The sequence below is a fragment of the Diceros bicornis genome, chromosome 28 (genome assembly GCF_020826845.1).
Source record: "Diceros bicornis minor isolate mBicDic1 chromosome 28, mDicBic1.mat.cur, whole genome shotgun sequence".
Taxonomy (NCBI): Eukaryota; Metazoa; Chordata; class Mammalia; order Perissodactyla; family Rhinocerotidae; genus Diceros; species Diceros bicornis.
Genome location: NC_080767.1, coordinates 2905468 through 2922598, shown reverse-complemented (window position 1 = coordinate 2922598; position 17131 = coordinate 2905468).

Below are 17131 nucleotides of genomic sequence, written 5' to 3'. Positions count from 1 at the left end.
CCTAGCCATAAAACTAATCCTAGCCCTAAGCCTAGACCTAACCCTATCCTTACCTGTAACCCTAACCCTACCCTAGACCTAAATGTAACCCAAAGCCTAACCGTAATCATAAATATAACCATACCCAACCGCTAGCCCTGGCCATAGCTCTAACCCAAAAAGAATCCTAACCCTAACTCTAACACTAATGCTAGCCATAATACTAACGCTAACTCTAACCCTAACCTTACACGTACCCCTAGCTATACTCCTAAACCACACCTTAACCCTAACTCTAACCCTAATCATACCCCGACACTTAACCCGAATAATAAACCTAACCTAACTTCTGAGCCTAACATTAACCCTAACTCTACACCTAGCACTAACCTAAACCTAACCCTAACCCTTACAATAACCCTAGCCCTAAGCCTAACCCTAGCCCTAACCCTAACCCTAACCCTGGACCTAAGGCAAACCTACTTCCAACCCAACCACGACCCTAGCACGAAATCTAGCCCTAACCCTACCACTGCCCCTACCCCTACCCCTACATCCAAACATACTCCTGACCATACCCCTACCCCTACCCCTGACCCTAACATTAACCCTAAATCTACCCCTACCCCTAACCATAACCCACCCCAACCCTAACCCTAGCACAACCCTTAACCCTAACGCTACACCTACTCCTAACACTAACTCTAACACCTCACAAACCCAACCTTAAACTTAACCCTAATGCTAACCCGAGCCCTGCTGCCAACCCTAACTGTAACCCTACTCTTCTAAGCATGATCCTCCACCTACTACTTACCCTAACCCTAAACATACCACTACCCCTACCCCAAACCTAAACGTAAATGAAGACTAACCTTAACCATTACCCTAACCCCAACCCCAAACCAACCCTAACCCTAACCCTATTGTTAACCCTACTCCTTACCTTAAGCCTAACCCTAAGCCTGCCAAAACCCTACCTCTACCCATACTCCTACTACTAATCCTAACACTAACCCAGCTCTAACCTGAACCCACATCCTATCACTAACCCTTGCCCTCAACCTAACCCTACCCTTAAACATAACACTATCCCTAGCGCTAGCCCTAACTGTAACCCTACTACTGGACCTAAACCTAACCCAACACTAACCCTAACTCTATTGTTACTCCTGCCATAGACCTAACCCTAATCCTAACCTTAGTTCTGTACGTAAACCTAGCCCTAACACTAACCATAACCCTAGCCCTAGCCCTAATCCTACCCCTAACCTTAACCCTAATGCTAACCCTAACCCCAACCCTGGCCCTAACCCTAACCCAAACATAACACTTACACTAGCCCAAACCCTAGCCCTGGCTCTAAACCTAACCCTGACCCTAAACCTAACTATAAACCTATGACTACAACTAGCCTACACCTAACATTAACCATAACCCTAACACTAATGATAACCCTACCCCTACCCCTAAAAATAACCCTACCCATAAACCTACTCCTACCCCTAAGCCTACCCCTACCCCTAAACTTTCCCCTGACCCTAACACAAACCTAAACTTAACCCTAACCCTAACACAATCCCTACCTCTACCCATAGCCATAACGCTAACCATAAGTCTACGGCTACCAATAACCCTAACCCTAACCCTAACTCTAAACCAAGCCTAACCCTAAACCTAACCATAAGCATAATGCTAACCTAACCCTAAATCAAGCCATAGACCTGACTCTAAACCTTGACCTAAACCTAACCCTAACTCTAGTAATAGCCCTAATGCTAATCCTAGACCTAATCCGTGCCCTGGACCTAGCCCTAACCCTAAGCCTAACCCTAAACCTAGCCCTAACCCTAACGCTAAACCTAACTCTAACCCTAATGCTAACCATGACTCAACCCTAACCATAAACCTACCACTGATCCCAAGGCTAAGTCGAACCGTGGCGTTATTCCCACGTTAACACTAAGCCTAAACCTAAACCTAACCCTACATCTACTCCTACCCATACCAGTAACAGTAACCCTAACCATACCTCGACACATACCACTACCCCTACTCCTAACATTATCTTTAACCATAACACTAACCATAACCTTACCCCTACCCCATCCTTAACCCTAACCCTAACGCAAAACTAACCATAACCCTAACCCTAATTCTAGCCTTAGCTGCGACCCTAAACCTAGATCTAGCCCTAATCCAAGCCCAACCCTAGCCCTAACCATAAACCTAGCCCTAAACCTAACCCTAACCCAAACTCTTAACACTAGCACTAATCCTAGCCCTAATCCTACTCGTACCCCTAGCCATATCCCAACTCCTTCCCCTAACCCTAAACATAACCCTACCTCTAACCCTAACCCTAACCAAAGCCGAACCCAACCCTAAACCTACCCCCACCCCTACCACTAATCCTAACCCTAATATTACCTTGACCTGAAAGATAACCCTCAACCCACCCCTAATCCTAGCCCACTCCCTAAACCTAAACCATTCCTAGCCCTAGCACTAAGGTTAATTCTAATACTAACCCTTGCCCTAACCCTAACCCACAACCTAGCCCTAGCCCTAAGACTATCACTAAACATAACCCTATCCCTAGCCATACTCCTAACTCTATCCCTAGCCATAGTCCTAACCCTATCCCTAACCCTAACACGAGCCCTGCCAAAACCCTAACCCAAACAATACCACTACGCCTACCACTACTCCTACGCCTACCACAATCCTTAACCCTAATACAAACCATAACCGTACCCCTACCACTATCTTTAATCCTAACACTAACCTTAACCCTAAGCCAACCCTAACCCTAACCTTGCCCCTATCCCTAACCCTACCCTAACCAAAACAACTCTAAACCTAACTCTAAACATAAAACTAACCTTAGAACAAGCAATAACCCTAACCCTAACCCTAACCCTAACACTAGTTCAAAAACCAACCCTAACCCTAGCCATAACCCTAACCCTAAAACTAGTCCTAACTCTAACCCTAACCCTACCCCTACCTCTATCACTAACCATAAATCTAACCTTAAATCTTCCACTGCCCCGATCCTAACCCTAACCCTAATCATAACCATAATCAAATCCTAAAAATAACACTACCCCTAATTCCACACATACCCCTAACCCAAGCCCTGAACCTATCCCTACACCTAATGATAACCATAACCATAAACCAATATCAACACTAACCCTCACCCTACCCCTACCCCTAACCCTAACACTAAATGTAAAGGCACTTTAACCTTAACCCTAACGATAGCCCTAGACCTGACCCAAACCCTAGCCCTAGCCATACTCTAACCCTACACTAGCCCTAACCCTAAACCTAACCCAAGCCCAAATCCTAGCCCTGGCTCCATCCCTAACACTAACCATAACACTAAACCTAGCCATAAACCGGATGCTAACACTAATCCTAACCCTAACACTTCCCCTACGCCTAGCCCTATACTTAACTTTAACCTTAACCCTACCCATAACACTAAGCCTAACCCTAAAACTAACCCTAGCCATAATCCTAAAACTAACCCTGCTCCTAAATTTATCCATACCCCTAACTCTAACACCAACCCAACACTAACCTTAACACTAACACTAGCCCTAGCACTAACCCTAACCATAGCCATAGCCCTAACACAAACCCTAACCCTAACCCAGCCCTAACCATAACCCAGCCTGACCCTAAACCAAACCCAAGCAATAACACTTACCCTACCACTATAGCTAACCCTAACAGTAACCCTAGCCCTTACTCCTAACCTATCCCTAACCTTAACCTTAACCCTAACCCTAACCTTAAGCCTAACAATAACCAAACGTGAGCCCTAGCCCTAGCCCTAACCCTAATACTAGGCATAAATCTAACCTTAACTCTACCCCTATGCCTAACCCTAATGTTAACACTAACCGTAACACGACACTAACTCTAACCCTAACCATATCCCTAACCCTAACCCTAGCACTTACCGTAAATCTAAACCTACCCCTAGCCTTACCCGTACCCCTAACACAAAATATAAGCCAAACCCTACACCTATTCCTAACCCTAAGCCTAACCTTAACCCAACCCTAAACCTAAACCTAACCATAACACTAACCTTAATTCTATCCCTAGCCCTAAACATAACCCTAGCCCTAGGCTTAACACTAACACTATCCTTACCCCTAAACCTAAAGCTGGCCCTACACCTAGCCCTAAACCTAACCCTAAACCTAGCCATAAACATAGCCCTAACACTAACCCAAAGCCTAAACATAACTGTAATCCTAGCCCTAACCCTAATATTACACCTAAACCTAACCGTAACCCTAGTGCTAACCCTACGGTAACTCTAACCATAGGCTAGCCTTGGGCCAAATTCTAACCCAAACACTAACACTATCCCTAGCCCTGGAGCTGACCCTAACACTAGACCTAGCCCTAGGCATAACCCTAACAGTAGCCCTAACACTAACCCTGACCCTAACCCTAAACCTAAACCTACTGTGACCAATATCCCTACCCATAAGCATACCCCTAACCTTAACCCTAATCCTAACCCTAATCTTTCTCCAAACAGAAACCCTAACCATAAGCCTATAGCTACTACAACCCCAACACTGACACTAAGCCTACCACTACCGCTAAAACTAACCATAACTCTAACCAAACCCTAAGCCTAAACCGAACATTAACCCTAACCCTAACCCTAACCCTAACCCTAACGCTAACCCTAAACCTAACCCTAACCCTAATCCTAGCACTAGCGCTAACACTACTGGTAATCCTAGCACTAACACAAGCCCTAGCCATAGCCCAAGCCCTAACTGTAACCCTAACCACAGCACTAGTCATAATCCTAATCAAAAACCTAGCCCTAACCCTAACACAAGCCCTAACATGATCCCAGCCCTAAACATAACCTTAAATAGCCCTAACCATATCCCTAACTCTAGGCCTAAGCCTAACCCGAACCCTAGCCCAAATCCTAAGCCTACTACTAACCATAACACAACCCTAACCCTAACCTTAACCATAACCCTAGCCCTACCACTACCCATGACCTAATCCTAGCCCTACCCCTAACACTAAACCTAACCCAAACATAGCCATAATTCCAAAGCTAACCCTAACCATAACCCTAACCCTAACCCAGACTTAACCCTACCACTAACCTAATCCTAGCTCTGGCCCTATCACTAACCCTAGCCCTAGCCATTACCCTAAGCCAGCCCTAAGCTTAACTCCAACCCTCGTCCTAAATTTAACCCTAACCCCAACATTAACCGTAAACATAACTCTAGCCCTAACCCTTGTCCTAACCATAACCCTTACCCTGACCCTAACACTAACCTAAGCCCTAGCCCTATCTCTTGCTCTAACCCTGACCCTAAACCTCATCCTAACCACAATGCTAGCTCTAGTGCTAACCCTAACACTAACTCTAGCCCTAACAATAACCCTACTCCCAGCCCTAACCCTAATCCTAACTACCCCTAGCCCTAAACTCAACCCTAACCCGAGGCCTACCACTACCCTTATCCCTACCCCTAACTCTACTGCTACCCCTACCCCTACCCCTAACCCTACCCTGGAGTCTAACCTTAACCATAACCCAACCCCTGACTCTAGCCCTAACCCTAATCCTAACCATAACCCTAACCCAAACCTAACCTTAACCCTAACAGTAATCCTATCTCTAGCCCTAACACTAAATCTAGGCCTAGGCCTAAACCTGACCCTAACCCTAGCCCTGTCCCTAGCCCTAAATCTAACCTTAGCCTTAAACTTAACAGTAACACTAACCCTAAAGCGACCCCTAACTCTAAACCTAACCGTAAACATTATCCAATTGTAACTCTAACCCTAACTCCATTGGTAGAGCTGAACCCAAACCTAGACTTAAGCTTAACGCTAACTGTAGCCCATGCCTAACCATATACATAGCCTTGGAACTAACACTAAAACTCACCCTAGCACTCACCCCAGCTCTGGTCATAACACTCATGCCAAACCTAAACATAACTCTGGCCCTAACCCTAATGCTAACCCTACCAACAACCCTAAAATACCATTGCACCTACACCTAATCCTACCCTTAACCTTGACCCTAACCGTAACCCTAACCCTACCCCTAGCGCTACCCCTACCCCAAAGCCTAAACTAGACCCAACCCTAATCCGACCCCTACCACCAACCATAAACCTAACCCTAACACTTGACATAACATTAATCCTAGCCCTAGATGTTACCGTAACCCTAGCAAAAGCCCTAACACAAACGGTAACCCTAGCACTAATGCTAACCCTAGCCCTAGCCCTGGATCTAACTCTAACACTAACTCTAACCCTAACACTAGCCATAATCCTAAGAATAACTCTAATCCTAACACTAATCCTAAACCTATGCCTACTCCAATCCTAATGGTCATCCAAACCTAACCCTACCCCTAACCTAATCTTAGCCCTAGTCCTAACCCTAACCCTAGCCCTAGCCCTAGCCCTAGCCCTAGCCCTAGCCCTTACCATAACCCAACCCTATATTTAACCCTAACCCTAGCCGTAAATCTAAACCTAACCCTAACCATAATCCTAGCCCTAACCCTGGCCCTAACCCTAACACAAGTTGCAGCCCCAACTCTTAACCCTAAGCATAACCATAATGCTAACCCTAGCTCTAACCCTAACACTAATCCTAACCCTAACACTAACCCTACTCCTACGCCTAACCCTAACCCTACCCCTAGCCCTAAACTCAACCCCAACGTGACCCCCACGTCTACCCCTACCCCTAACCCTAACCCTACCTCTAACCCTAACCTTAATCATAACCCTACCCCTAACCCTAGCCCTGACCCTAATTCCAACCATAACCCTAACCCAACCCTAACACTAACACTAACCCTAACAGTAATCCTATCCCTAGCCCTAACACTAACTCTAGGCATAGCCCTAAACCTGACCCTAACCCTAGCCCTGTCCCTAGCCCTAAGTCTAACCCTAGACATAACTCTAAACCTAACCCAACTCCTAATTCTAACCCTAACTCTAAAATTATCCAATCCTATCTTTAGCCTTAACTCCATTGGTAGAGCTCAACATAAACTTAGACCTAAGAATAACCCTAATTCTAGCCCTAGCCCTAGTGCTAGCACTATGCTAGCACTAACCATAGCCCTGGTCCTAACACTGACGCTAACCCTAAACATAACTCAAGCTCTAATCCTTATGCTAAACCTACCCCTAACCCTAAACCTACCACTAACCTACCACTACCCCTACCTATAACCATAACCATACCCCTAGTCCTAACCCTACTCCTAGCCCTACCCCTACCCCTAACCATAAACTACACCTAACCCTAACCCTAAACCTACCCCTACCAATACCCTTAATGCAACAACTAACCTTAACCATAATACTAACCCTAACCCAGCCCCTACCATTAATCCTAAACCTAACCCTAACCCTAACACTAACCATAACACTAATCCTAGCCCTAGCTGTAACTGTAACCCTAGCACTAGCACTAACACTAACCATACCCTAGCCCTAGATCTAACCTTAACCCTAACCATAACACTAGCCATAATTCTAACCAAAAACCCAACACTAACCCTAACCGTAGCCCTGTACCTATCTCTGGATCTAACCGGACCAAACCTTAAACCTAACCCTAAGCCTAACCCAAACACTAACCCTAACTGAAACCCTAACCCTAGCACTAGACCTGACCCTAAACTTAGCCATAACCCTAACCTGAAACCTAGCCGAAGATCCATCACTAATCCAAACCCTAACCTTAAGCCTAACCCTCCCCTCCCCCTCCCCCTAACTCTAATCCTAACCCTAACCCTAAGCCAAAAAATATCCCTACTCCTAATCATAAACATAAACCTAACCTCTATTCATAAACCTAACCATATCCCTATCCTTACGCCTAACCCCACCCATAACCCTAACCCTAACCCTACCCAACCTTATCCCTAACCATAACCCTAACCCTAACGCTACCCCTAATCCCAGCCCAAGCCCTAACCCTAACTCTAGCCCTAACCTTAACACTAACCTTAACCCTAGACATAATCTGCCCTAGACCTATCCCTAGTCATAACCTTAACGCTAACTTCAACACTATCTCTGGCCCTAACCCTAATACCAATGCTAACCCTAACCCTAACACTAATCCTACCACTACACCAACATCTACCCCTACACGTAACCCTAACCTTAACCCTAACCCTAAGCCTAATCCTACACCTAGCCCTACACCTAACCATACCGTAAAACAACATGTAACCCTAAACCTAAGAGTACCCCTACCCCACCCTAACCCAAACCATAATTCTAGCCGAATCACTAGCCCTAACCCTCGCTCTCGACGTAACACTAACCATAACCTTAGCTGTAAGTCTATCCATATGTCTACCCCAGCCCTAAACCAAAACCTAAACATGACCCCAAACCTAGCCCTAACCCTAAACCAAACCCTAAACCTAACCCTAACACTAAGCATAACCCTAGCCCCAGACCTGACCCTAACCATAGCCATAGCCCTAACCATAGACCTAGCCCAAGCAGTAACCCTAACACTAGTCCTACCCCTCCCACTCCTCCTAAGCCTAACCCCTAGCCCTAACCCAACCTTAACCCTAACCCTAAACCTGACACTACCCCTAACCCTAAACCTAACCCTAACCATAGCCATAAATCCAATGCTAACCCTAAAACTACCCCTACCCAACCTCTACTCCTGCTCTAAACTTAATTGTAACCCTAACACTAACCCTCACCCTCTCCCCAAACCTAACTTTAACCCAAAACTAACCCTAGCCTTAACCCTAGCCCTAGGCCTAACCATAAACATAGCCCTTGAACTAACACTAACACTAATCCTATCTATAAGCCTAACTGTAGACCTAGCCCTAAACTAACCCTAACACTAACCCTACCACTACCCCTAACCATAACCATAACCCCATGCCTAACACTAACCTTAAACCTAACCCAAGCCTAATCCTACCCCTAACCTGATCCTAGCTCCGTCCTTGACTTTAACCCTAGCCCTAGCCCTTATCCTTAGCCAACCCTAGCACTAACCGTAACCCTAGCCCTAAATCTCACCCTAACAGTAGCCCTAGCCCTAACCATTGTCCTAAACATAACCATTACCCTAAGCCTAACCAAAACCATAGCCCTAACACTAACTCTAGGATTAGCCCTAAACCTGACCCTAGCCCTATCCTTACCCCTACCCCGACCCTAACCCAACCCTAGCCCTAACCCTAACCCTAATACTGCCCCTAATACTAGCCCTAGCCCTAAACATACAACTATACCTACTCCTATCCCTACCGCTACCCATAACCTTAACCCTAACACTAAGCCTAACCCCACACCAGCCGGTCCCCTACTCCTAAACCTAAATCTACACTTAACCCTAAACCTAAGCCTATCTCTACTCCTACCCCTACACCAACCCTAACCATAATCCCAGCCCTATCTCTAACTCTAACCCTAATTCTAGCCTTAACACTAACCCTAACTTGAGCAGCAAGCCTAACAATAGCCTGACCACAGCCCTAACCCTAAACCTAGTTGTAACCGTAAACCAAACCCTAAACCTAACCCTAAAACTAAGCATAATCCTAGCCCTAGACCTGACACTAACCCTAGCCATAGCCCTAACCGTAGACCTATGACTAGCTGTAACCCAACCCTAGCCCTAACTCTACACCTACACCTAACTCTATGCCTCACCTGACCTTTAAACCTAAAATTAACCCTAACCCTAACTCAAACCCTACCACTACCTCTAACCCTAAAACTGACCATACCCCTAAGGCTAAGCCTAACACTAACACAATGTCTACGCCTACCACTGCCCCTACACTAACCTAAACCAAGCCCTAACATGAAGGCATCCCTAAACATAACCTCTAATGTAACCCTAACTCTAGCCCTAACTCTAACCCAAGCCCTAGTCTAAACCTTAAGTCTACCACTAAACCTAAACATAACCCTACCCCTAACACTAACACAACCCTAACCCTAACCATAACCATAACCCTATCCCTAGCACTACTCCTAACCCTAACTCTAGCCCTACCCCAAACCTAAACCTAACCCTGACCATAGCCCTAACTCCAACGATAACCCTAACCCTAACTGTAAAACTACCCCTACCCCTATCCCTACTGCTAACCTTAACTGTAACCCTAACACTAACCCTCCCCTACCCCTAAGCTTAACTCTAAGCCAAAAGAAACCCTAGCCCAAACCCTAGCCCTAGCCCTAACTGTAACCATAGCACTAGACCTAACACTAACGCAAACCATATCCAAACCCTAACATTAGACCTAGCCCTAGCCCAAACTTAACAGTAAATCTCCTCCTACCCCTAACACTAACCCTAACCATAACACTACGTCTAACACTAACAATAACCATGACCCTACCCCTACCACTACTCTCAACTTTAACCCTAACCCTAGCCATAAAACTAACCATAGCCTTAGCCTTAGCCCTAAACCTACATAACCATAACCCTAAACCTAGTCCAAACCCTAACCCTAACCCTAGAACTAAGCCTAACCATAGCCCTAGACCTAACACTAACCTTAGCCGAGACTTGACCCTAGCCCTAGCCCTAACCCTAGCCCTAGCCCTAAACTCAACCCTACCCCAATCTCTAAACCTACCCCTAACTCTAACCCTAACCCAAACACTACCACTACCACTAACCCTACCCCAACACTAATCTTAACCATAACTCTACACCTACCCATAGCCCTAACCCTAGACCTGTCCTTAGCCTTAACCCAAACCCTAGTCACAAACATAACCACAACCTTAACAATAACCCAATCACTAACTCTAACTCTAACCCTAAACCTTATCCAATTCTAACCCCAGCCCTAAGCCAATTGGTAAAGCTGAACCTAACCTTAGACCTAACCCTAACCCTAACACTAACTGTAGCACTAACCCTAGCCCTGGTCCTAATCCTCAGGCTAAACCTAACCATAACCCTAGCCCTAACTCTAACGCTAACCCTAACCCTAACCCTAAATGCACACCTACCACTACCCATATTCCTACTTTTACGTCTTTCCTTAACCCTAACCCTAAGTCTACACCTACCTCTATCACTACCCTAACTCTAACCCTAATTCAACACTTGACCTAACTCAACAGTAGCCCTAACGCTAACCCAGCCCTAAATCTAACTGTAAAAGCAACCCTTAGCATAACCCTAAACCTGGTCCTAACCCTAACCCTAGACCTACCCCAAACCATAACGCTACCCCTACACCTAACCCTAAACATAATCCTACCCCTACCCCTAACCCAACCCTAACTCTAACCCTAACCCTAGTCCTATCCCTACCCTAACCCTAATACTAACCTGACCTCTAACCCGAAACCTAACCCTATCCCTAACTATAATGCTTACCCATCCATAACCCTAACCATAGCCCTAACTCTAATCCTAGCCCAATCTTAAACTAATCCCAGCACTATCCCTAACCCTAATCCTGACTCTAGCCCTAACTAAAACCCTATCCATAAAACTAACCCTAACTCTAAATCTAAACCTAAAAATATCCTTAACAATAGCCCTTACCCTACCCCTACCCCTAACACTAATCCTCCCCCTACACCTAACCATACCCTTAGCCTTAACAGTAACCCTAATCTTACACCTACCCCTATGGCCACACCTAACCTTAACCCTAACTCTAACAAACTCTAACCCTAACCTTAACCCTAACCATAGCCCTGGTCCTACCCTAACCCTAACTCTAGCCCTAAATCTAACCCTGACCTTAAATCTAACCGTAAACCTTGTCCTAACCCCAGCCCTAGCCCTAGCCCTAACCACAACCTTAGACCTAACGTAAGCACTGAGCCCAACCCAAACCATAAAACTAACAATAATCTTAGCCCTAACCCTAAAGCTAACAGTAACCATAACCATAGCCCTACTCCTACCCCTACACGTACCCCTACTCCTAAACTTAATTTTAACTCTAACCATAAAGCTGCCCCTACTCCTAATCCTAACCAGAACCTAGTCCCTACTCCTAACCCCAAGGCTAAAGATAACACTAACTCTCCTCCATGTTAACCGTAATCCAGCCAGAGCACTAACCCTAAACATAGCTCTGGCCTTAACACTAACCCTGCTTAATCATAACCCTAACACTAGCCCTAGGCAGTGTTAACCTTAACCCTGACCCTAGCCCTGGCCCTAATCCTAACCCTAACCCTAAACCCTATCCCTAACACTAACCCTTGTCCTAGAGCTAACTGTAACCCTAGCCCTAGACCTAATCCTAGGCCTAGACTTTAACCCAATGCTAATTATAGCCCTTGCTCTAACCCTGAAACTGACGCTCACCCTAACCCTAAACCAGGCAGTAACCCTAATCCTAAGACAACTCTAACGATAGCCTTATATTAGCCCTTGCCCCAACCATAACCATAAGGCTAACCCTAACACCAGCCCTAATCTAAAGCTAACCTAACCTAACCCTACCCCTATCTCTACGCTAACATCTACATCTAACACACCCCTAACTTTAACACTAACCCTAACCGCAGCCCCAACCTTACGCCTAACCCTAACACAATCGCTTAGCCTAACCCTAACCCTAACCCTAACTCTTACCCAGCATAACCCTAAGCATAATCTGAGCCCTAGTCCTAAAACTAACCCTAGCCCTAACCCTAGCCCTAATCCTAGTCCTTATTAACCCTATCCCTGCTTAACCCTAACTCTAACCTTAACCATAACACTAACCCTGGTCTCAACCCTAACCCTAACCCTAAACCCTAACCCTAACACTCACCCTTGCCCTAGACCTAACCCGAACCCTAGCCCTAGACCTGATCCTAACCCGAGGCCTTACCCAAAACCTAACAATAGCCCTAGCCCTAACCCTAACCCTCACACTAACCTAAGACTAACCCTGGCCCTAACCTTAATGCTAATCTTAACTCTAACCCAAGCACTAACCCTAGACGTGGTCCCTACCATGAGCATAAGCTTAAACCTAACCCTAGCCCTAAACCTAACACTAACCCTAAACATAACCATAACTCTTACCCTAGTCCTACCACTAACCCTACACCTACCCCTATCCCTATACCTAAACTTAACCCTAACCCTAACACTACACCTAACCCTTCCCTAACTCTAACTCTAACCCTAACTCTTACACAAAGATAACCCTAAACCTAAGATTACCCTAACCATAGCCCTGGCACCAACACTAACCCTAACACTAAACCATAACCCTAACACTAATCTTTGCCTTAGACCTAAACCTAACCCTAGCCCTAGACCATATCCTAACCTGAGGCCTTACATCAACCCTAACAATAGCCATAGCCCTAACTCTAACCCTCACACTAACCTAACACTAACCCTGGCACTAATCTTAATACTAACCCTAACTCTAACCCAAGAAGTAACCCTATCGTGGCCCTTGCCATAAGCATAAGCGTAAACCTCACCCTAGCGCTAAAGCTTATGCTAAACCTAAACATAACCATAACCCTTTCCCTAGTCCCACCACTACACCTAACCATATCCCTACCCCTACCTTAACCCTAACCCTAACTCTAACCCCAACCCTAAGGCTTATGCAACCATAACCCTAACCCTAACCCTAATCCTAGGCCTAGCCCTAGCCCTAAACTAACCCTAGTTGTAGCACTCACCCTAACCCTAACTCTAGACATAAACTTAGCCCTAATTCTAACGTTATCATTAAACATAACCCTAAACCTAACCCTAACCCTAGCCCTAACCCAACGCCTAGCCCTAACTCTAACCCTACTCCTACCCCTACCCCTACAAGTACCCATAGCCCTACCATTAACGGTAACTCTAACCATAACTCTACCACTAAACCTAACCCTAAACCTAACCCCACCCTAACTGTAACCCAAACCTAACCCTAGCCCCCAACCCTAAACCTAGCCCTAATCCTAACCCAGCCCCTACCCCTTCCTTTCACCCTAACCCTTTTGCTAACCCTAACACTAACCCGACCATAACTTTAACCTTAACCCTAGCCCTAACCCAGCCCTAATCCTAGCCCTAACCATAACCCTAACCCTAATGGTAACCCTGACCAAAATCCAATCGTCATCGTAATCCTAGACCTAGCCCTAACCCTAACCCTAGCCCTAGCCCTAACACTAACCTTAACCCTGGTATAACCATAAACCTCGCCTTAGCCAGCCGTAACCATAAGCCTAAGCCTAAGCCTAACCCTGACACAAACCCTAACTCTAACCCAAACACCAACACTAAAAGTAGCCTTAGACCTAAACCTAACCTTAGCCCTGGGCCTGGATTTAACCCTAGCTCTAGCCCTAACTCTAAGCCTACACTTAGCACTAACCCTAGCCATAGAGGTGAACCTAACTCTAGCCCAAGCTCTAACCATAAACCTGGCTTAACTCTGGTCCTAACCCTATCTCTAGCCCTAACCCTAGCCCTGGCCATAACCCTACTCCTAACCCTAACATTAACCGATCCCTAACATAATGCTAACGCTAACCCTAACCCTAAACCTACTCTCACCCCAAGCCTACACCTACCACTAACCTTATCCCTAAACACAACTCTACCCCTGACACTAACCTGAAACCTACCAATAACCATTATGCTAACTCTAACTTTACCCCTACACCTAAACGTAACCCTAACCCAAACTCTAACCCAAGCCTAACCCTAACCCTAACACTAACCCTAAACATAATCCCAGCCCTAGTCCTAATGAAAATCCTACCCTAACACTAACCATAGACTGGCCCCAACTAAGCCTAACCCTAGACCTAAAACCAACCCTAAGCCGTAAACCTAACCCTAGCCCTAACCATAAACCTAACACTAACCCTAACCCTTGTCTTAACCCTTACTCAAACCCTAACACTAACCCTATCCCTACCCTTACCCCATCTCTACACCTAACCCTAATCCTATCCCGAAATCACCCCTAACCCTAACCCTAACCCTAACCGTAACCTAACCATAATCCTCGCCCTAGCTATAACACTAACCTTAGCCCTAGCCCTAACACTAACCCTAACCATAGATGTAAACCTAACCCTAGCCCTAGCCCTAACCCTTACGCTAACTCTAACTCTAAGCCTACCACTGCCCCTACTCCTAACTCTAACCAGAACCCTAACTCTTACCCAACTGTAACCTTAGGCCTAACTCTAAAGCTAACATGTATCCCAGTCCTTACCCTAACACTAACCCTAGCCCTAGCCCTAGCCCTAACCCTAACTTTAACCCTACCCCTAAACCTAACCCTAACCATAACACTACCCTTACCCGTACCCTTAACACTAATCCTAGACCTACCCCAACCCCTAAACCTATTGGTAACCATAACCTTAGCTCAAACCCAAACCTAACCCTACCTCTTCCCCTACCACTAACCTTAACCCCAAACCTAACCAACACTAACCATAACTCTAATCCTAATCCTAACCCTTAAACTTATTCTAGCACTTTCCCTAGCCCTTACTATAGGCCTAACCCTAACGCTAACCCTAACCCTAGCCTTAATGCTAACCTTAGCTCTAGTACTAGCCCTAACCTTAGCCCTAACCAAAGCCCTGGCTGTAACCCTAATCCTAACCCTAACATTAACCCTAACACTAACTCGAGCACTAACCATAAACCTAAACCTAACTCTAACCCTACCATAATCCTAATGCTAGCCCAAGACATAAACTTAACCCTAGCATATTACCTGACATTATCCCTATCCCAGGCCATAAACTTAACCCTTGCCTTAGCCCAAGCCCCAAGCATATGCTAACCCTAAGCCTAGTCCTGGCACAACCCCTACCCCTAACCCTAATCATAACCCTAACTCTAGCCCACACTTTAACACTATCTCCAACCCTAACCCTACTCCTATCCCAACACCAACCCTTACCACCAACACTATTGTTAAACTTAACCATAACACTAACCCTAATCCTTCCCCAACCCCTAACCATTACTCTACACCTAACCCTAATCCTAACTCTTAACCCTAACCCCACCCCTGCCCCAGCCCTAAACCTAACCTTAATCCTACACCTAACCATAACCCTAATGATTACCAAACCCTAAGCTTAATACTAAACCTAACTGTAACCCTAACAATAAACCTAATGCCAGCCCTAGCCCTAACCCTAACCCTAACCTTAACCCTAACGCTAAGCCTAGAACTCATGCTAACCCTAACCCTAACACTAACCCTAAACCTACCACTACCCCTATCCCTACCTCTAACCCTACACCTACCCATACAACTACCCTTACACCTAACCCTACCTTTAACCCTAACACTAACCCTAACCCTCCCCCATACATACGCTAAACCACACACTAACCATATGCATAAACCTAACTGCAACACTAACCCTACTCTTAGCCCTACTTATACCCCTAAACCTAATACTAAACTTAGCCCTAGCCCTAACCCTAACCCAACCCTAGACCCAGCCCTAACCCTAGCCCTAATCCTAACCCTAAGACTAACTCTAACCCTAACCCTAGGGGTTATGAAAACCCTAACCCTAGCCATAAACATAACCCTACTGCTACCCCTAATGTAATCACAACCCTATCACTAACTCTAACTCAACATTAACCATAACCCTAAAATTAATGCTAGCCCTACACCTACCCCTACCTCTACATGTAACACTACCCCTACACCTACCCTTAAACTTAATCCTAAACCTATCCCTACGCCGACCCCTACCCCTAACTCTAACCCTAACTCTACCTCTGGCCCTAACCCTAAGCCTAACCATAGCCCTAAAACCAACCCTAACCCTACCTGTAAACCTGACCCTAGTCCTAGCCCTAAACCTAAACCTAACACTAAGTCTAACCATTGTCTTAAACGTTACCCAAAACCTAACTCTACCCCTACCACTACCCATAACACTAACCGTATACCTCAACCAACCCAAACCCTAAGCCTAAGCCAATTATAACAATAATCCTTCCACTCCCGCTTCCCTATTCTAACTCTAAACCTAACTCTAAACGTAACCATAACCCCAAGCCATATTTTATCCCAAGCCCAAACCCTAACTCTAGCAAAGCCTTCACACTAACCCTAAACCTAACC